The sequence below is a fragment of the Sapajus apella genome, unplaced genomic scaffold, assembly GCF_009761245.1.
Source record: "Sapajus apella isolate SASKATOON/1434 unplaced genomic scaffold, GSC_monkey_1.0 scaffold3, whole genome shotgun sequence".
Classification (NCBI taxonomy): domain Eukaryota; kingdom Metazoa; phylum Chordata; class Mammalia; order Primates; family Cebidae; genus Sapajus; species Sapajus apella.
The window spans coordinates 2203334-2226752 of record NW_022436943.1 but is presented as its reverse complement, the minus strand read 5'-3'; the positions used below and the strand labels follow the sequence as shown (position 1 = coordinate 2226752).

The 23419-nt window shown below is 39.0% G+C and overlaps 1 protein-coding gene and 1 pseudogene across 2 annotated transcripts in view; one reads left to right on the top strand and one right to left on the bottom strand.

Annotated features, from left to right (window-relative positions):
• Positions 1-23419, bottom strand: part of STK3 (serine/threonine kinase 3) — a 345181-nt gene that overhangs the window by 158354 nt on the left and 163408 nt on the right. The gene's annotated exons all lie outside the window — the stretch shown is intronic.
• On the top strand, positions 1806-21260 carry LOC116529746 (annotated as a pseudogene).

The following is a 23419-nucleotide window of genomic DNA, read 5'->3' as shown; positions in this document are numbered from 1 at the left end:
TCAAATGCCCTCAGAATATGCAGCCATTTACTACAATGGGTTATCATTGGTTTCTAACTTGGAAAGTGATACAAAGGACTTTCTGTGGACACAGCAGGAAAGACTCAATATCTGAGTCTGCTGATTCTAGGTTAAGAGTTAATTTCTTTACCAGTATATGTCTCTTCCTTCAAAAAAGATAAATTCTTCAATAGAACATTTTTGTATATCTCATACCATGTTATATATATTACATCTATGATAGTCTTTCAAAAGCAGTGTAGCCAGTATTACAAAACAATAAACATCTTTCAATCAAACAAATATTTATAAAGCATTTTTGTGTGTTCAGAACACTGCTATAATTTAGAGGTACCAAACGAAAGGGCCACAGGCCAAATAGTGCCAGTGGACCTATTTCATTCAGACATCAATCTTGCATTCCCAAAAGGTATGAATCTCCAGTAATTAGGCTAATTTAAACTAGGATGTATGTTCTTCCTTTTTCATAAGCCCTATCTAGCCTGGCTCAATTATCTAATTCATGTGATGGTCCCTTTAAATATCAGATATTGTAAACCCAGCAATCACAGATTTTAAAATAGGATACATATCTCAGACCCACAGAACTCACAGTGAACTTGTGGAGAAAAAAAAAAAACACATATGAAACAAATAGCAAACAACAGAGTGCCAGAAAATGAAATTCTGCCTGCAAATAACATAATTAATCTCAGACAGCTCAACAGTTGAGGGGGAACCTAATAAGGCTTTAAAAATAAGCAAAATGGGGTTAAAGGCTGCTGCTGGAAAAGGAATACAAAACCACCTGCTATTTCCAACTAGAGAATAAAAATAAATTTGAACTCTCATCTCTGCAAAAACAGTTCAAAGGACTTACATACGCCCCTATATAGACTGACCTCAAACTGCAGGTATATTATACTAGATTGTCTAGATAAATACTGTTTATCTGCACTTCTGTTGTAAACTGGTGGATAACACAGTGATTTATGTCCTTGAAGCCAATACTCTCCTTTGAACTTTGAGGCAATGAGTTGCAGTCTTATCTTCAGATAATCTTAACATATAAGGCTCACCTTAGCAGTAGCTATTAGAAAAACTCAAGGATAAAAAGCTTAACTCTAACTCTTATTTACCCAATAGTCTCATAAAGTGAATCTAAAATGTCACATTCTACCCACAAATATGCATTGAACAAGCATGAACATCAAGCATACAGTCCAAACAAATAAGTCTTAATGTAGAATCTATAACAAAATGCCTACCGGAAAACCACTGTGCCATTTATTTCCACTTTTTAAGGTTAGATAATCAATAACAAATTTTCTTGCCGACCTTACTGTATTCAACTAATTTAACCTAATAATGAACCACAGAGGATCCTCTTAAGAATCTCCACGTTTTGTATGAGTTGATTAGGTAATAGGCCCCTGCTACAGAAAGTTTTGGCAATCAGTGGCTCGCTTTAGACTAACAATTCATTCCCTTGCCACCAACCAAATCAGAGGGACACACATTACAGCCATATAATTTATCTTATCTCTAACACCATTTTGATTGAAGAATGTTAGTAAAATAAATGACATGATTATCCTGTGTTTGTTTCTACACAATGTGTTGCTTAACTACATACCAAACCTCTGATTATGTTTCTAAAAGAACTACTCTGATCACAAGTAGTTTAAGAAGCCAAGAAATCTAGGTGCTTCAAAACAACTAATTATCTTCATGCCTGAAATGTCATGCCTTAGACTGCGGGAGTACCCAGGAGATGTGGAAAGGGCTGGAAATGAGAAGCTACAATGCCTGAACTTTATAATCTGAGTCGAATGAGTCAACATATGTCTGAATCTACAACAGCTGAGTGCCAGAATAACAAAGAAATTCATGCCGTTAGTTAAGAACCTCAGATATGTGAGCAAAAAGGTTATCTTCACAATAAATGAGATAAATGAGAAAACACTATAAAACTACAAAGAAGTAAACAAATATAGCTGTTTCCTGATCGCAAACATAGTACACAGGTAACAAGATAAATAAAATTTAAAAATAATTTCTGAAAAGGAAATAAAAGAAATTACACTAATTTATAAAAGACATTACAAATAAAAGCAAACAGTACAATGTGATGACACCATTACTGGCCATGAGTCAGTATCTAAATCACTACCTGACTGTGTGACTTTAGTAGTATTTTGTTTTTGTTTTTGTTTTTCCAAGTGAAGAGGTTGAACTGGATGTTTATCAGGTCCCTCACTGGGTATAAAAAAACCCTGGCACTCTAACTGCCTAGTAATTAAATGGTAAAATTATACTAAACAAATATAAAATGGCTAGTTAGAAAAGGGATGGAGAAGAGGAAAAGGGAAGGATAGGAAAAGGTCTTTTAGATGTTAATATGAAAATGCAAATCTAGGCCCGGTGAGGTGGCTCACGCCTGTAATCCCAGCACTTTGGGAGGCCGAGGCGGGCAGATCACCTGAGGCCTGGGGTTCAAGACCAGCCTGGCCAACATGGTGAAACTCTGTCTCTACTAAAAATACAAAAATTAGCATGGCATGGTAGCAGGCGCCTGTAACACTAGCTACTCAGGAGACTGAGGCAGGAGAATTGGTTGAATCCAGGATATGGAGGCTGCAGTGAGCCAAGATCGCGCCACTGCACTCCAGCCTGGACAACAAAAGCAAAACTCTGTTTAAAAAAAATGTGAATCTAAATTTTTATCACCACTCCCTCAAAAACAAATATAAACTATAAAGAAATTTTGAAGAAAATAATAAATCTAAAGTGAGCCTTGCTCCTATAATATAGTTTCCACAGTAAGCACAAAGTTAAAGTATTGGGAACACGAACTCACACTTCACTCCGGCTCCAGTAGCAATCATCAATCTGGCCAATTAAGGCCAAAGTACCAGCCTGGAAACCAGATTAAGGAAGAGGGTGCAGCTGGTGTTCTGGCAGTTCAAAGCAAATGAGAGAACCAGTTCTATACGGCACTGGGTACATAACAGCACCATTATTATAAATATCTGACCCATTTAACTACTCTATGCCTCTGTCCCCACATCTTAATATGGGAATATTAAGGCTGTTCTGAATCTTAAATAGATTAATATATGTAAAACACTTAGAATAGTGCCTACCACAATTGTAATGTAAGCTATTATTAACCTAAGTTTACGACTGTGGCTCTCAAGAGTAAGCTAGCTTATTCAAGAACACACAGCTAAGAAGGTGAATGTCAAAATTAGAACTCAAGTTTGACTCCTTAGTGTATGCTAACCTCACATCACCTCTATGTTTCCATTAAATTTCTGTGGCACATAATTCTATTTTAAGACAAAAGCTGGCCAGGCGCGGTGGCTTACGCCTCTAATCCCAGCACTTTGGGAGGCCGAGGCAGGCAGATCACAAGGTCAAGACATCAAGACCATTCTGGCCAACATGGTGAAACCCTGTCTCTACTAAAAATACAAAAATTAGCTGGACATGGTGACATGCGCCTGTAGTCCCAGCTACACAGGAGGCTGAGGCAGGAGAACTGCTTGAACCCGGGAGGTGGAGATTGCAGTGAGCTGAGATCGCGCCATTGCACTCCAGCCTGGGCAACAAGAGAGAAACTCCATCTCACAAAATAGAAGAATAGGAAAATTACAAGGTTAGCTTTGGGTGTCTTGCAGGCCAGAAGGTAAGAAAACACTGAAAGATTAATGGTATTATGTCAAAAGGACATACGAATAACCAAATGTAGGATAATTTGAGCATCAAAATAAAATAATGACTACAACTGATTATAACAAATTGAAAAACATTAGTCTATGGTTATTTATGTATTTATTTTTGAGATGGAGTCTTGCTCTGTCACCCAGACTGGAGTGCGATGACATGATCTATGCTCACTGCAATTTCTGCCTCCTGTGTTCAAGAGATTCTCAGGCCTCAGCCGCCCAAGTAGCTGGGATTACAGATGCCCGCCACCACGCCCGGCTATTTTTCATTATTTTTAGTAGAGACAGGATTTTACCATGTTGGCCAGGCTAGTCTCAAACTCCTGACCTCAAGTGATCTGCTCAGCTTGGCCTCCCAAAGTGCTGGGATTACAGGTGTGAGCCATGATGCCAGCCCACAGTGATATTTTTTAAAGAGTTTAAGAAAAGTGGTTCTTTAGAGAAAAATTCTAATGAATACACAGTAACTGAAATAGAGTATCAACATATTGTACCCTCAGTGCAATTTAATGATCAATTCAGACAAGGAACACCAGTGGATACTTGATATAGTTTGGACATCTGTCCCTTCCAAATCTCATGTTGAAATGTGATCCTCAATGTTGGAGATGGGGTCTGTTTGGGAGATGTTTACGTCACGAGGGTGGATCTCTCATGAATGGCTTGACCCCATCTCCTTCGTGATGAGTGAGTTCTCACTCTATTAGTTCACATGAGAGCTGGTTGTTTAAAAGAGTCTAACAGTTCTCTTGCTCTCTCTCACCATGTGACATGCCTGTTCCTCCTTAGCCCGCTGCCACGATCAGATGCATCCTGAGGCCTTCACTAGGGCTGGCACTGTATTTCCTGTACAGCCTGCAGAACTGCGGGTCAAAATAAACCAATTTTCTTTATAAACTACCCAGTCTCTGGTACTCCTTTATAGTAATGCAAAACGGACTACCACAATACAACCACCACGGGAAAGGTTATGGGGGAAAAGGATACTTGCAGGACACAAAAGCGTTGCCCCGCAGATTACTTAGTAATTAGAAAGAAGAAAATGTACCTTTACTTTAGCTATCTATTCATTACCTTAATTATCAAACTTAACAGCACTAAGAGTACGATGATAACCTGACAATATGTAACTTCTGACATGATTCAATATGAAGTATACATCACCAACTATAAAATTCATTTCTAAAATATATAGCCTGAAACTAATCTACTGAGTATTAAAAATATAGCTAGTTTGGCGAAGGAAATGACTTTTTAATTTTATTTAATTTTATCTTGTTTATTTATTTTGACGGAGTCTTACTCTGTCGCCCAGGCTGGAGTGCAGTGACACTAGCTAGGTTCAATGCAACCTCCACTTACTGGGTTCAAGCGATTCTCCTGCCTTAGCCTCCTGAGTAGCTGGGATTACAGGTGCCCACTACCACACCCAGCTAATTTTTTTGTATTTTTAGTAGAGACAGGGTTTCACCATGTTGGCCAGGCTGGCTTCACCTGACCTCAAGTGATCCAGCCACCTAGGCCTTCCAAAGTGCTAGGATTATAGGCATGAGCCACTGTCCCCGGCCACATTTTACTTAAATTGCTACATATAGATACTAGCTATCATATTAAACAGGGCAGATATAGAACATTCCCACCATTACACAAAGTTCTATTGGACACCCTGCTCTAGATATAACTTATAGATTATAGAAAAAAAGAGAATAGAGGAAAAGTTAAAAGGGAAACATTAAGGCAAATCCAGATTATAAGAGATTCTACCCAAAACAAAAACTGGTCCCACTCCTTCGAAAAGTCAATGTCACAGAAAAGAAAAAAAAAAAAAAGAAAGAAAGAAAAAATATGCATGCTATAGGGGCAGAGGAGATGATGGCTGAATTAGATTACAAGAGGCCAAATACAATGTGTCAACCAAAGAACTATAAATATGAACAAAATGGAGGTGACACGAGAAAAATCACTGTTACTGTTATTAGATGCTAGTATGTTCTTATTTTTTTTCCAGGATACATACAAAAGTAAGTGTTCAGGGATTAAGTATCAGATACTTCATTACATGAAAACAGAAAGATACAAGAAGAACAGAGGGAGGGAGGGAGGGAGGGAGGGAGGGAGGGAAGGAAGGAAGGAAGGAAGGAAGGAAGGAAGGAAGGAAGGAAGGCAGGCAGGCAGGCAGGCAGGCAGGCAAGAGAGAGAGAAAGGGAAAGATGATATATATAGAGAGAATGAATAACGTCCCCCTCCCACCACTACCACCAAGATGTCCACATTCTAATCCCTAGGCTTGTGCATATGTTACTTTACATGGCAAAAAGGATTTTGAAGGTAAGATTAAGTTAAAGGTATTGAAGTGGAGAGATTATTCTAAATTACCTAGCTAGGCCAAATGTAATCAGAAGGGTCCTAAAAAACAGAAGAGGGAGGCAGGAGAGTCAGAGGGAGATGTGAGCGAGGAGAAATGGTCTGCTTTGAAGCAGTCTGAATATTGCTTTTAAGATAAAGGAAAAGGGCCATGAGTCACAGAATGTGGGCACCCTTTAAAAGCTTGAAAAAGCAAGGAAACAAATTCTCCCTGAGACACTCCATGATAAAAAGCAGCCCTGCCACTACTTCAGATATAGCCTAGTGAGATGTGTGTTAGACTTTGTATTTTGGAAAGCTCCAATATAATCTCCTTTTACTCCACGTCCCACATCCAGGTCACAATGATATAAGGTGTGGGCTCCCAAATTCTTCAGCAACTCCATCTCCATGGGCCTGCAAGGTTCAGCCCCCAAGACTGCTCTCATGGGCTGGTGTTGGGTGCCTATGGGCTTTTCCGGGTGCATGGTGCACACTGTTGGTAGCTCTATCATTCTGGGGTCTGAAGGACGGTGGCCCTCTTCTAACAGCTCCACCAAGCAGTACTCCAGTGAAGACTCTAACCCCATATGTCCCCTCTGCATTGTCCTAGTAGAGGTTCTCCATGAAAGCTCCAGCCCTGCAGCAGACTTTTGCCTGGACATTCAGGCTTTTCCATATCTCCTCTGAAATCTAGGCTGGGGTTCCCAAGTCTGGACTGTTGCCTTCCTTTTAGTTATGAAAATGTCTGCAGCTGGCTTGAATTACTCCCATGAAAATGAGCTCTTCTTTTCTACCACATGGCTGGGCTGCAAATTTTTCGGACTTTTATGTTCTGCTTCCTCTTTAAATATAAGTTCAAGTTTTATATCATTTCTTTCCTCATGCATATGGGCATAGGTTGTTACATGCAGCCAGGTGACCTCTTGAACACTTCGCTGCTTAGAAATTTCTTCTGCCAGATATTCTAAATCATCAGTCTCAAGTTCAAAGATCCACAGATACCCAGGGCAGGGGCACAATGCCACTAGGTTCTTTGCTAATGCATAAAAAAAGTGACCTTTGCTCCAGTTCCTCATCTCCATCTGAGACCTCATTAGCCTGGATTTCATTGTCCATATCACTATCAATATTTTGGTCACAATTTAACAAGTTTCTAGGAAGTTCCAAACGTTCCCTCGTCTTCTTGTCTTCTTAGAAGCCCTCCAGACTCTTCCAGCCTCTGCCTGTTACCCACTTCCAAAGCTGCTTCCACATTTTCAGGTATCTTTATAGCAAAGCCCCACTCCTTGGCACTGGTTTTCTGTATTGGTCTATTCTCACATTGCTATAAAGAAATATCTGAGACTGGGTAATTTATAAAGAAAAGAAGAATAATTGGCTCATGGTTCTGCAGGCTATACAGGAAGCAGCTTCTGTTCTGGGGAGACCTCAGGAAACTTACAATCATGGTGGAAGGTGAAGGGGAAGTAAACACATTTTTTTTTTTTAAAGATGGAGTTTCACTCTTGTTGCCCAGGCTGGCATGCAGTGGTGTGATCTCGGCTCACTGCAACCTCTGCCTCCTGGGCTCAAGCAATTCTCCTGCCTCAGCCTTCTGAGTAGTTGGGATTACAGGCACCCACCACCACACCCAGCTAATTTTTGTATTTTTAGCAGAGGCAGGGTTTTGCCATGTTAGCCAGGCTGGTCTCAAACTCCTGATCTCAGGTGATCTGCCCCCCTCAACCTCCCAAAGTGCTGGAATTATAGGAGTAAGCCACTGTGCCCAGCCACAAGCATATGTTCCACGTCCAGAGCAGGAGGAAGAGAGAAAGGGGGAAGGTGCTACATACTTTTAAAACAGCCAGCTCTTATGATAACTCACTATAAAGAGAACAGTACCAAGGGGATGGTATTAAACCATTCATGAGAATTCCATGCCCGTGATTCAATCCCTCCCATCAGGCCCCACCTCTAACACTGTGGATTACAATTTGACATGAGATTTAGGTGGGGACAGAAGTCAAACAATATCATACTTCTAACCTAAAGAGCTATAAAATAATAGGCTTATATTGTATAAGCTACTATGTTTGTGGTAACTTACTACAGCAGAAATAGAAAACTAATAAGACAGATAGTTGGGGGCAGGGGAAGAGAGAAAGAGAGGGAGGAAGTAAGAGAGGAAGAAGTTGTTATCACCATAAAAGGGCAGAATCAGGCTAGAATGGTAGTGCTGTAGTGCCATCAGGATGTGGTCTCCACCTTCTAGTTTACCTTGAATTGCTGGCTTGAATTGCCACACACTCACTCCAAACTTCAAAAAAAAAGGGGGGGGGAGGGGAAGGGCCAGGCACAGTGGCACACACCTGTAATCCCAGCACTTCGGGAGGCCAAGGTGGGCAGATCACCTGAGATCAGGAAATCAAGACCAGTCTGACAAACATGGAAAAACCCCATCTCTACTAAAAATACAAAATTAGCCCGGCATGGTGGTGAATGCCTGTAATCCCAGGTACTCGGAAGGCTGATGCAGGAGAATTACTTGAACCCGGGAGGTGGAGGTTGTGGTGAGCTGGGATCTCGCCACTGCAATCCAAATCCAGCTTGGGCAACAAGAAGAGGATGCCCTGGACCATTAAAAAACATGCCTGGCCTTTGCAATAGACAAATGCATGTGGTAAACACGGATGAGTATAGCTTGAAGAGTAATCAATAAGATCGTCCAACCATTTACTCTATTCCAGTAACCAATTTCACCTGGTAGCCTTCTGATCAAAATTTGGATTCCTATGTAAAACTGACTCTAGACGAGAATATGGTGATGAACACCTGTTTGCTTGAGGGTTAAATATCTATTTTTAAAGCAATACTGTAAATTGGAATTTAGATTTGTATACCAGTGAACTTAGTTAATTTAAGTCCATGCTAAGAGATGGATCCATATTTATTATATTGGTGGATCAGTCTTGAATAATAAGTGTTGCTCTCTGTGATGTTGTCTAGGTAGCCAACTGATCTTCCTTAGAAAACACACAACCCTTCTGCAAGCATTATGCTCATACTCCATCACTGACTACCTAAATTTCTACCCTGACAAAGAAGAGGGCTCTGCCAATAACAAAGCATACTAAGTTATATATCTCAGAATAATGAAATAAGAGTGAAACTTTTCTAAGAATAGTGAATAAAATAATATTTTAAATGTTAAATAAGTTTGGAGATAAGGCCTTTTAATGTTTAATTTTAGAATAATACTAGGCATTTTAACAGCATAATAACTCCTCAAGAAAAGGAGTATGGTTTGGATGCCACTTAAGCCATGAAACTTTTATCTCAGCTATTTAAATAAAGCATCTCATCTGAAATATGGTACAATGTATACTTTACATTGCATTAGCTATAGCAACAAATAATAGATCATAAACCTTTACATATTATAAATGTACAAAATGAAAGATAAGACTATGTGTAAAAATACTAGAACTACTAAATGTTTCGGAAAAATAAGACTGAGTACAAAAACATCAATAAAACAGATTGAAAAATAAAACTGATTAATTGCCTTGCATATATCAGAAAACTTAAGGGAAGACAAATGTCAGAAATAACTGACATATGTTAGATAAACTAAGTGCATGTATTATCAAAACAATTTCAGAAGCACGATAAAATTAAAATCTGTTAGAAAACTTTCATAATATCTTAGGAATAAAATAGCAAATGAATCAGAGCTTTAAAGGCCAGAAAGAAGAACCAATACCCCCATCCAAAGGGACTATCCAGAATGTATCAAAATGTTTCAAAACAGAAAAAACATATGATTGCAAAGTAGGAAAAAAGGAAATAATGAACAAAAGATTCATGAAATGTAACTTAGTATAATTTGACCATAGGATAAGGGAAATAAATTAATACTAGTCATTAGCAGCTTTTGTATCATCTGGTAAAAAGAGTTCCTAGGGCAAGAAGTTCAAGACCATGAAGTACTATTAAAAGATCAGAATATTATATGCAATATTTCCTAGTTTCATTTTACCAAAGTACAACAATAACTCAAGTCAATCCAAAGTAAATCAATAGCATCCATACCTACTATCAGGCTCACTGTTACTATCTGGAGGGCCCACGGCAAGAAAACAGACCCAAGGTCGATGGCTTAATACTTTATATTCCCACCTTTGACTTCTAAAACAGTGCAACACACACGTCATAGCTCCATCCCAATCTCCCCGCCACCATATGCCACCCTTGCAATAGCTGTGTCCTATCTACCACTAGCCTGGTACAGTCTGTCCTAATGAGGAAAAGAAGGGAAGATGCCTGCATAAGCTCAGGACCATTTAAATGGGGAATCCTGGGATCTTGGGTATGCGGAGCATGATCTATGAGGGAAAGCTATGGCCTCTAGCACAGGGATGTAGCATGGCCCATGCAGGGCCTGAATGGGAGCCCTCTAAAGCACAAATTTTGGGCAAAGGCTCCAGTTACCCAGGCCTAGTGCCTGTAATTGGCATACTATCCTTAAAATTATCATTTAACATAAAATCATCCTGCTTAAAGTTAAAAAATTATGTCACATTTTACAACAAAAGTGCAAAGACTAAGTTGTTATAGAATCTGTGAATGTTAATCAAGTAATCGAAACATAGCAAAATATAAAAATACTCATTATAAAGAATATATCATTCAACCTCCAGTCTTATCGAAGAGAAACTACAAAACTTAAGCAGATGTTTACACAAAGGCCTATAAACTCAAGTTGATACAAAGAACTGGGTTAAAGCTAAACAAGCAGAGGTCAGCACAGAGCTCCTATGACTAAATTACGATAAAACAATAAACTAGTCCTAAGATAGCAATAATATGATGCAATAAATGAGGCTCTGGTCCAAAAACAGTATAATGCCCAGTACAAATCAATTTCACAAAAATCTATAATAGAAGTCAATGTAAATTAGGATGAAGGAAATCAAAATAAATAACAAAAAATATATGAAGAACAAAAAAGAAACAAATGAAAATATGAAAAGTTTATAATAAAAAAAGACACACAGACATATATACATATCAAAGTCTACAAACAGAAAAAAAAATTGATCTTGGAAATTTGGTGAAACTTAAGAGTAAATAGTTAAGTTTTAGAAAGAAAAGAAATCTGTCAACACGGTCCCTCATTTTCTTGCCTAGGGAAAAGAAGGCTTAATCTACAGCTTTGACCAAATACGACTGCCAGATAAATAAATAAATCATCAGATTCTACCATAAGTTAATTAAAATGATTTTTAAAAATCATGTATTAGTTTCTAACTCCATATTTCTTTAAGACAGCCTTATAATTCACAAGCAACCACCCAATTCCAAACCCTATGCCAGTGGTTCTTTACACTGGCTATATATTAGAATCACCTGGAAAGAATTCTGAAATTTCTTATTCCCTAGACCTGGCCCAAAGAATCTGGTGTTGTCTAGGCATAGGTTGGTTGTTTTTTTAAAAAATTTCCTATACAAGTCTAAGGTGTATCAAGCGTCAAAAATCACTGTATGAATCAAACAGTATGGATCCAAACTCCCACTATACATTTAGCACAAGTTTGGGGAATAAAAACTTACCATTTTTAGAGACTGAGAGTTCATAAAGGGAAAAATGGGAGAAAACTATGAAAACTAATTCAGGGGCCAACTCTAGGCAACAACAATCAAACTGTTTCCCTTGCTACATACATAAATACATATATAGTATATGAAATATACATAAATGTACATATAAGATAGTTACATATTTATATATGTATGTATATTTTATATTTCATCTAAAATTCCATAAATTAAAGAATCATTGCTGTTTAAAAACTGTGTGTAACTTCTGCTTCTAGGAAGACAGAATAGATGTACATTTTCCTATTCCTCTCATTAGGTACCACCAAAAACCATGAGCATTATGAATACACAAGCATATGAAGATCTGGGCTGGGCACAGTGGCTCATGCCTATAATCCCAGCCATTTGGTAAGCTGAGTGGGGAGGACTGCTTGAAACCAGGAGTTCAAGACCAGCCTAGGCAACACAGCAAGACTCAGTCTCTACAAATCATCAAAAAATTAGCTTGGCATGATGGTGTGCACCTGTAGTCCCAGCTGCTTGAGAGGCTGAGGTGGGAGGACCACTTGAGTGGAGGAGTTTAAATGATCTTAGCTTTGTCATTAGCTAGCAGTGTGACTTGAAAGAAGATGCTTAAACTGCCTGGGCCTTACTGCTATTCGAGGATGACTGACAAATTACCTCTGGTTTCTCCTTCATTTGACTTCCTCTGTACTGTCTCTCCCACCACACACACACACACACACACACACACACACACACACACACACACTCTCTCTCTCTCTCTCTCTCTCTCTCTCTCTCTCTCTCTCTCTCACCATAGTACAGATCAAGAAAGGCAGCAAAGAGGAGCAAAGATCTGGAAAGCAGGCACATTTTCAAAACTGACATTTGTCTTGTGCATCCTCCCACTTCCCTTTTCCCTCTCCCAGCCCCACCTCTACAAGTCCCAAAACCCCAGCTGTCACTGCTGGCTATGCTCCCAGAAAAAGCCCAAAGTATGTTTCTCTTTAACCTTTCTTCCCTCCCTCCACCTATTAAAACTTCGATTGTTGAGTGTATCTCAGTTCAAGGAGAGAAAAGGCAAACTGATTAAGCCTTTCCATAATGATGCCGGGATGAACCTTAACTCTCTTATCTATGCTTAAACCTCCCAAGTGTGTTTGGCTTATAAATTGAAATGAATCTATTTGGCAAAATTTCACACAGCATGGAAAAGGGATAATTTGGGGCAAGGAAATTTTCTTTTTTCCCTATTTTAAAGTTGTGAGGAAAAAAAAGAAGTGTTTGTCAACAAAGAAAAAACATCACAGAAGTTCAGAATACTATGCTTAAGGGTTCTTTTTAGGAGTACAGGCCTGCACAGGATGCTGAAGTCGGGAACTTATGAAAGCAAACATGAGGAAGCAATCTACCCAACTATAACCCTGAAAACAGTGGTTCAGACCCATCTACCAGGTTATGGTAATGACTCTCTTTTTCTCTTTATCACAGCAGCTGCCCCTCACCCCGCCCCCTAGACGCCCCCCTGATAAAAGGAAGTGGGGAAAGAGGAGGCAGCCATAAAGGCAGCAGCAGGAGTGAACTCTCCACCTTAGTTATTTCCTGTTAGCAGTGGAGAAAGAGGATCTGCAGCCTAAAAACCTTAACAGAAGCCTTAGTATAAAAGCAAGAAAATAGCCATAGATAGAACGACATGAAAAAGTGACTATACAGGAAAAGGTGCCAATAAATGAGAAAAAGGGGAAAAGTATCACTGAAGGAAAGAAACACTCTTCCCTTGCTTCCCAAAAATGGTAGAAATACAATCACGTTTCAGAGCAGAGATCAGGAAAGCTTCAGCCTACATGCCAAATCTAACCAGCTGCCAGTTTTAGCAAATAAAGTTTTATGGGAACACAGCCACGCTCATTCATTTATGTGTTGTTTATGTGGCTGCTTTCACATTATAATGGAAGAGCTGAATGACTGCAACAGAGACCATATGACTTGTAAAAACTAAAATATTTATTATCTGGCCCTTTACAGGAAAAAAGGACCGCTTTAGGAGGTCAGGGGTAAGAAAGGGACTGAGATGAAGCCATCAGATTTGACAATAAGTGATCTCTAGCAAATATGAAGAAACAATTTTTAAAAAGTTTAAAAGAAAGTATATATATTTTAATAAAGTAGAGACAATGAGGATAAGGTATTCTTCCAAACAACAGCTAGGAACAAAGAAAGACTACATGCAAGCCTGCATGGGAAAATAAGAAATTTTCTTGATCGCACCAATCCTGTTCCTCTTGGAGTCACTCGCTCTTGAATCACCAACCCAACAGCCTCCCAAAGTAGAAAATTCAGAATTTTGGTAAGCGATTCTAGCTCCATGCTGCCTTTTATATCCTCAGTTCCAGGTGCAATGCTTCACATACAAAAGATCGTTTGTTGAACAAAACAATTTAAGAGTACAGAATGTAGAGAGAAAAAAATTCTGTCCCCGCTTCATACCTGGAAAAACATTCCATGCCACCTCTAATGGCTATGTGGCTTGGACTCAAGTCTTAAAAGTCATCATAGGCTGGGTGCAGTGGCTCATGCCTATGATCCCAGCACTTTGAAAGGCCGAGGCCGGCAGATCACTTGAGCTCAGGAGTTCGAGACCAGCTTGGCCAGCATGGTAAAACTCCATCTCTACTAAAAATACAAAAATTACCTGGGCGCAGTGGCAATGCCTATAACCCCAGTACTTTGGGAGGACGAGACAGGTGGATCACTTGAGGTCAGAAGTTCAAGACCAGCCTAGTCAACATGGTGAGACCCTGTCTCTACTAAAAATATAAAAATTAGCCAGGCATGGTGGCATGTGCCTGTAATCCCAGCTACTTGGGAGGCCAAGGCAGGAAAATTGCTTAAACCCAGGAGATGGAGATTGCAGTGAGCCGAAATCATGCCACTGCACTCCTGCCTACGTGACAGAGAGAGTTTAAAAAAAAAATCTGGTTATTTAAGAAAGCCTGAGATGACTCCCCTCTCTCTTGCTCCTGCTATCACCAGGTGACATGCTCATACTCCCACTCCCTTCACCCACGAGTAAAAGCTTCCAGAGGCCTCACCAGATGCCAAGCAGATGACGGACCATGCTTGTACGACCTGCATAACTGTGGGCCAATTACACCTCTTTTCTTTTTAGATTACCCAGCTCAGGTATCTCTTTATAGCAATGCAAAAACAAGCTAACACATCAAAGCCTAAGATTTATATCTATGTTTCCTACTAAAAATTTGATAGATTTAGCTGTTAAATTTAGGTGTTTGGTGCATTTTGAATTAACATTTTGATAAGGTATGAGGTAGGAGTCTAATTTCATTCTTGTACATGTGGACATCCAATTGTCCCAGCACACTATGTTGTTTAGCAACAAATGAAAAAATATATAAGATAATTTGATACTACAAATATTTGTGGTTGTTAAAATTCAGGTACAAAGCAAACAGCTCAGTAGAATACTACAATGAAAACATAACTAAGTCTCCTGTCTCTAGTTTCTCCTTCAATACCTGTTTTACATCTGTTTAAAACGTAGCCCAGTAATGCAACAACTCTGCATAAAACTAAAGATACCTACTGCTGACAGAATTAGAATTTCTGGAAATTCTAAGATAGAACTTGTACTGACTTTTCCAGTTTATACAAGCTATCCACAATCCTTGGCTCATAGCCTCCTTCCTCTCTTTTCAATTATCCAGGCTCATCTCTTACCATTGTTCCCAACCACTTGGTCTGACCACACAATGTTATTAGACACATCCGATAGGAAGGTCCTCTTGAAGGATTCTGTAGATTACTCATACTAGACGTGGTTTTCTTACCCTAGGGGTTCCCTGAAGCACAAAAAATTTTATTTATTCCTACATTCAAGAGTCCAGCAGACTGCCCAATACAAACCAGATGTTTAGTAAACACTTGCTAAGTTAAAGGAATACACAGGCAGGCATGGTGGCTCACACTTGTAATCCCAGCATTTTGGGAGGCAGAGATGGGAGGATCACTTGAGGCCAACAGTTAGAAACTAGCCTGGGCAAAATGGCACAAGCCTATCTCTACAAAAGTAAAAAAATTTTAAATTAGCTAGTCCTGGTGGTATGTGCCTATGATCCCAGCTACTCAGGAGGCTGGGGAAGAAGAATAGCTTCAGGCCAGGAGTTCAAGATAGCGGTGAGCTATGATCACACAACTTCACTTTAGCCCAGGCAATAAACGAAGATTCTGTCTCTACTCCCCTACCTCCTCCAAAAAAAAGGGGGAATGTGCCTATAAATGGAAGGCAGTAATGAAGGTAAAGGAATAAAAGAGGCCAAGGTGACAGGTTTGAAAAATGTTAAATCACCTTGCTTGGCAAGATGAATAATCTACATGGGGGATGTCTACATAGGGGGATATCTATATAGGGGGATGTTGAGAGAAGGCTGGAAACCTGGATGGGACAGCAAGAGTAAAGGCCAAGTGAGGAATTTGAACAGTGATAGTTTTTTAGTGTAACTTGATGGATTTTTAGACACAGATTATACCAAGTCCCTTTTCCTCCAATAACAGATTTGTGACTTTGGCTATATTATTTGACTTAGAAAAGATTCAAGTACTTCATACACAAAATTAGACTAATCCCTTTAGTATGACAGGCTCAGGCGATAGGTCCATCACCCTAGACACAGAAGAAAAAAATAAAATAATCATGCTATAATAAGGAACCTTGACAGTCATTTACAAGAGTTGTTTATCAACTTTTGAGCAGTGAAATTTATTTTCCAAATAAACTTATACACAGAACCCTAGGATAGAATCGTTTTTTAAACCCACAATAATTGAAAGGGGCATGAAAAAAACTGGAGACCCCACATACCCACCTTCCTTCCTCTCACACACATTAGTTCAATCAAGTGAACTTGAAATCAAATACGGGGAACCCTAAAGCACTACTTTAGAACACGGTCAAAAGTTTACCAGTCTAGAGGGATCAAGGTAAAGTGATACAATCAAGACTCCCCTTTGTGGCAACTGATATAAAAATCAATGCTAGGGGGGAAACATAAAATAAGAAGAAAAGATGGAAAGGAAGGTCCTACTGTAATTTTCCTGACCTGACCAATGGAAGGCATAAACTGGGATGGCAGTATTAAAAAGACAGAAGCCAAGCAACTCTGACATACAGAAACTATTTTCACTTTATTTTCTGTATTCTTGAGGGGAACCATGCTGATCCAGGGAAGACTGCCCTTCCCAAGGCTAGCTACCTTCAGCTCTCACAGAACTCTTATATTCTGGGACTATTAGGATAGTCCCCTGTTCTAATAATCATTCCAGGGCCACATATCAAACAACTTGGGGGCTGTTCTTACACATGAGTACGCTGAAATTATTAAAATCAGCCAATTCTAAGCCTCCTTCACCTGCCTCGCCTGTTCCTTCTCACTAAAATCATGATAAAGGCTCTTCCCCATGATTTCCCTAGCTATTTCTGCCTCCTAACCAACCCTGGTGCTTCCCTACGAGCACTGAGTGGAGCATAGCCCTGTGTGGTGTGCCACGCCCTCTCCACTTAGAAACTGTATCAGTCTTTTCAATGGCAGTTGTCTCCTGACCTGTTTGTTTCACCATATTTGAATAATAATAGAAACCACATTTTAAAAAGAGTTCAGAACCAAGTACCAAACAAACAGCATGTACTGAGAGAATAAAATGTGAGATATTAAGAAACAGCCAGGCATGGTGGCTCATGCCTGTAATCCCAGCACTTCGGGAGGCTAAAGCGGGGAGGACTACTTGAGCCCAGCTGAAGACCAGCCTGGGTAACACAATGAGATGCCATCTCCACAGAAAATTTTAAAAAATAGCAGGCGTGGTGGCACATGCCTGTAGTTGTAGCCACTTGGGAGGCCAAGGTGGGAGAATTGCTTAACCCTGGGATGTTGGGGCTACAGTGAGCTATCTTGGCACCACTGTACTCCAGCCTGGGTGACAGAGAAAAACTGTCTCACAAAAATAAAAATCAATAAAAAAGAAAGAAACAGCATGAAGATGAGATTTTTCTAGTTAATGAGAGATGCTAAAGCAGAATTTTTGTTTCGTTTTTGAGTCAGAGAGTCTCACTCTGTTGCCCAGACTGGAGTGCAGTGGTGCAATCTCGGCTCATTGCAACCTCCACCTCCCAGGTTCAAGCGATTCTCCTGCCTCAGCCTCCCAAGTAGCTGGGACTACAAGCGTGTGCCACCATGCCCAGCTAATTTTTTTTGTATTTTTAGTAAAGACAGGGTTTCACCGTGTTAGCCAGGATGGTCTCGATCTCCTGACTTCGTGATTGGCCCACTTTGGCCTCCCAAAGTGTTGGGATTACAGGCGTGAGCCAAGTCACCCAGCCACTAAAGCAGAATGTTTTAAGAGATAAACCTGACACATAGTAAATATTTCTTTTTTTTTTTTTAATTACAACACATTGATTATAAATATGTTTAACATCATTTCTTATCTTCAGCATCCAGATATCTGGGCCAAAAACCTAAGCCAAAAATCCTTGACTCTCATTTACATTTCATATTTAGACAATCAGAAAATACAAATATCCAGAATCTGGCCACATCTCAACACCTTTACCTTTACTACCCTAGTCCAAGCCACCATCATCTCTTACCTGGACTACTGAAGAAGTAACCACCTCACTATTCACCTAGCTACCATTCTCATCTTGCTATGACTTCTTCTCAGTGAAGAATGAGCCCTTTAAATCACACATCAGACCATACCACTCCTCTGCTCGAAAACTTGCAATGGTTTCCTGTTTCACTCAGAGTAAAAGTTAAAGGTCCTGCCATGACATATGAAGGCTTTAAGTGATCCGGTCCCCTTCCATCCCTCTGATCTCATCTCCTAATTCTCTTACCATCTTACCCAGCTCCAGCCACTTAAACCTCCTTACTGTTTCTAAAATATCAAACACACTCACATCAGTTTCCTCTGACCAGAAGATTCTTTCCCCAGAAATCTGCATGGCTCATTTACTTAGCTCCTTTACATCTCTACTATAAATCACCTTATTAGACAGGCCTCTCTTGACCATCCTATATGTAATATCACAGATATATCTGTCATTATGTATCCCTCTTACCCTGCTTTTCCTTCACAGCAGTTATCAGCACCTGATACGTTACAGTTTTGTGTTTTGTTTTGTTTTGTTTGTTGAAATGAAGTCTCACTCTGTTGCCCAGGCTGGAAGACAATGGTACGATTTAAGCTCACTGCAACCTCAGCCTCCCAGGTTCAAGCGATTCTCCTGCCTCAGCCTCCCAAGTAGCTGGGACTACAGGTGCGCAACACCATACCCGGCTAATTTTTCTATTTTTAGTAGAGACAGGGTTTCACTATGTTGGCCAGGCTGGTCTCAAACTCCTGACCTCACATGGTCTGCCTGCCGCAGCCTCCCAAAGTGCTGGGATTACAGGCCTGGGCCACCACATCCGTTTTTTTTGTGTGTGTGTAATTTATTGTCTTTCCAAACTACAAATAGGCACCTAAGAGACTAGAACTTTGTTTCATTCACTGCTATATATCAATGAGTGCCTAAAACAGTGTCTGAGCAGGCATTCAATAAATATGAAATAAATTAATATAGCAAGAACTCAGTCTTTCTGAGGGATTTACACTAGTACTGCTTAAAAATCCATAAATCTAGCAAAGAGACAAAACTGAATCACTAGTGGTAACATATAAAAATGTAAAAATTAAAATGTAGCCTTCTAAGAAAGATGGAAGACTTGACAGTAAATGATTAACTACCAAAAGAATAAAGTATAAATGAGAGATTGGCAACCATGTGAACTCACTTCAAGAGAATAACACCTACAAATGAACATGTGAAAAACTTTATAATAAAACTACATAATTAAGCACAGAGAATAAGACTATCTTGCCAAGATTTGCTAACTTGGCAAACATCCATATTATACTCAGCTTCCCCAATTCCAGATACAAATGGAATTGTGAATTTGGCAACTCACTGGAGAGAAAGACTACATTACAGTCTGGGTTCACATTAAAGTTACCTCATTCTTCTCAACTTAGATCTGACCCAGAAGAAAATTTTTAACAGATTCTATTGGACAAGTGCCATAGTATAGTCAGTAAAGTTCAAAATTAACATTTTAGATGTTAACCTAAATGATTTGTTTCTCTAAAACTAAACTGTACTAAAAAAAATATGAATTATAAGATGAATTATTTTAAAGAATATTTTGTCAAAGAAAAAGCAATTTATAACACTAGTCCTTCCCTCATATTTTGATTTCATTCATGTAGTGCCTCACCCAGGGCTGCACACATGGTAGCACTCAAGCTGTTCACTGATAAGAGGGAGATAATATTCTTTCCTTCAAGGTTTATTCAATATAGACATGTCCACTTCAACCTTCCCAGTTATTAAAAAATGCAAATGAAAATTATGTACTCCAAATTTGTATATAAATGTATTAATCATTTATTTAATAATTAGTATATCATAAAGCATAGTATGAGATACTAAAGACACAAAATAAAAATTGCACATGCTGCTATCAATAAATTCATAATGTGGTAGAGAAATCACACAAACTATAATAGAAAATGATAACTTCTATGATCTTGGTATACACAGGATGCAAAGGAAGCCCAGAGGAAAAGTTCCCAAAACAGAATGTATACAAGAAAGATGGGAGAAAATGCAGGCACAAAGTAACACAGAGAAGAGGGCAGAGGAAAATCTAATGCTACCTACAAATGATCGTATGGCTAAAGCAAAGGAAGTATCACACAAATAAAGATGTACGCAGAGCCCAAGGCCTTATAAGACACCCTTAAGAATTTGGCTGTTAATGGGGAGGATCTTAAGTAAGGAAGTAATATGAGCTGTGTTTCATTTTAGAATGATCAATCTAGCAGTATCATGAAGGTTACTTCGGAAAGGAGATTGAGACGGAAGATTATTAGATCAGTTAGTGCTGATCCAGAAGAAGGTAGAATGGTGGCGGCAGTGGTGGCTTTGGCAGCTCGGGACTGAGTGCAAGTAACATAGAATCAATACAATTCTTCAGAGGCTCTTCAGGTTCTCCTGTGTCTTTTGGTCAGCAGTCACAGTCCATTTGTGGAGGAACGTTGGTGTTACAGCAATGGTGTTTAATAAGGAACTTGATCTTTACAGAAACTCTTCATGAACAAGGTTAGACAATACAAATCTAAGTGACAGACATCTGGAGGATCTGTTGATACTGATTCAGAGTACTACCAATCCAGAGTACCAGCAGGAGCTGGAGAGGAAGCTTTTTAATCTCAAGCAAGTGTATGGTAAAGCAGACATGAATACATTCCCTAACTTCAAATTTGAAGATCCCAAATTTGAAGTCATTGAAAAACCCCAGGCCTGAAGAAATAAAGTAAAATTAATCTAGTAAATTGTCAAGGGTTAGCTGTACAACTAGCTAGAAGTTTGAGAATAAACATACATTCACAAATGTCAAATGTTCTTTTAATTTTTATTCCAAATAAATTATTTGGTCATGTGGAGTATTAAAAAAAAAAAACTGGAAGGAAAAATAAAAAGGTGGATGAAAAGAAGGGGATATTATTTGAGAGAAGGGGATATTATTAAGAAAGTTACAGAGTTGGGAACTCGTGAATAATGAAAACTTGAATCAGCTCAGTGGTAGTGGAGCTGGACAGGAAGGAGGGAAGGAAACATCAACAGGACCTGGTGACTGATTACAGGTAGAAGATGGGACCAGGCTCAGGGGCTCACACCTGTAATGCCAGCACTTTGGGAGGCCAAGGCAGGCAGATCACTTGAGTCCAGGAGTTTGAGACCAGCCTTGGCAACATGGTGAAACCCTTTCTCTAAAAGAAAAAAAAAATTAACCAGGGGGGTTGGGGTTATACATGCCTGTAGTCCTAGCTACACAGGAGGCTGAGGTGGGAGGATCACCTGAACCTAGGAAACAGAGGTTGCAGTGAGCGGAGATCATGCTACTGCACTCCAGCCTGGGTGACAGAGGTGAGACCCTGACTCAAAATAAAATTAAAAAGGCGGAAGACTGGACAGAGGGAGGATACTGTTGGTTAATGGCACCACTATCCAACCAGTTGCTTCAATTATATAGCTGGTTCAAATATAAAGGGAGAAACAAGTCGATGAAAAAATAGTGAAAACAACTTAGAGGTACTTGATTTGAATTATCTCAAAATAATACAGAAAAGAAAATTATATAAGCAGATTATTAGAAATAAGTTTAGAACTCAAGACAGAGACAAAAGCTAGAGGAAAGCCAAGGAATGGTGATATCCTAGAAATCAAAAAGGAAAGAGATTTAAGGAAGAGAGAATGATTACCAATGCCAAACAGTAAAGGTGTCAATAATTTCTGTAGAGTGGCAGGGAAAACACAGCCAAAGTCTGTTCAAGGGTAAATGAGAGGCAACTGGGCAAAGGAAAGCAGCAAGTATCCATTAGTCTTTTTATATGTGGCTCTGAAAGAAAGGTATAAGACAGCAGTAAAGAAAAGTATGAGCCCAAAGGAGAAGGAGAATTGTTGGTCTTTTAAGTCAAAGAGCACAGGAGCCTGTAAAGTTCCATAGCAGAGAGGAAACAAGTGAATAGGGAAAAAAAAAAAAAAAGAAGAAGAAGGAAGAGGCATACCCTTCTATGATACTACAGCCAGAAAAGGATAAAATGAGGCCGCAAAGTTCAGGCACATGTATATGGCCATTTAACTAGCACATTTTAAGAAATAAGCATGCTGTGCTTAGGCTATCTCAGCACTATTGCTAAATGCTTTAATTATGTAACTTTTGATACATTCATGTTAGCATATGTAGTAATAATTATTGTTGTTACTATTACATTTTCTCTATATAGCACTTACTGTGTGCAAGGTAAAGTACTAAGTAGCTTTACAAAAATTCTTTATTTTAACCCTCACCAAAACCCTATGAAGAAGTATTTCTCCATTTCATATATGAAAAAACTGAGGCATAGGAAGGTTACACAACTTGCCCTCAAATACTCAGCAAACATAGGACAGAGTTGAAAATGGAACCCAGACAGTCTAGCTCCAAAGCCCATAATCTTAACCATTAAGTTATGCTACTTCTTTACAGGTAGATAAGGAATACTTTTGGTTACTAACTTAATCTGAGGACAACTATTTTCTAGCAGGAAATATTTCTAATTTGACAACAGATGTAGGAGAAAATTGAGTTTACTGATCAGAAACTTGCTAGACTACATTATAAAGTAAAAAAAGAATACAGAATTAAAAGTAATATTATTTAAAACATCTGTACATTTTAATCTGTATAAATATGTACATATAACAATAGCTCTCATCCATATAAATGTGTACATGTAACAATGGTTCTTATGTTTTACCATGAATCAGAATTTCTTGGTTGGCTAGTTCAAATGCAGATTGCTGAACCTCCTACTTCAAATGCCAATTTCTCCCCCATTACTTACAAAAAAAAAGTATAACTTGTTCTCAGCATGGCTTACCTTTGGCCATGAGGCATTGTCTAATTATTCATCTTTCAATATGCTTTTTGTATATTACCTATTTTTTAAGCTTTTCCTAATACAACCATTCCTAATAAAGCCCTACATTCCTTCTATGATTCCAAAGCACCTCTAAAATACTAAAAAGTAGAACAATTATAAAAAATCAATTAACTTCTGTGAGGTATTCCCCAACAAAACATGAATTGCCTCAT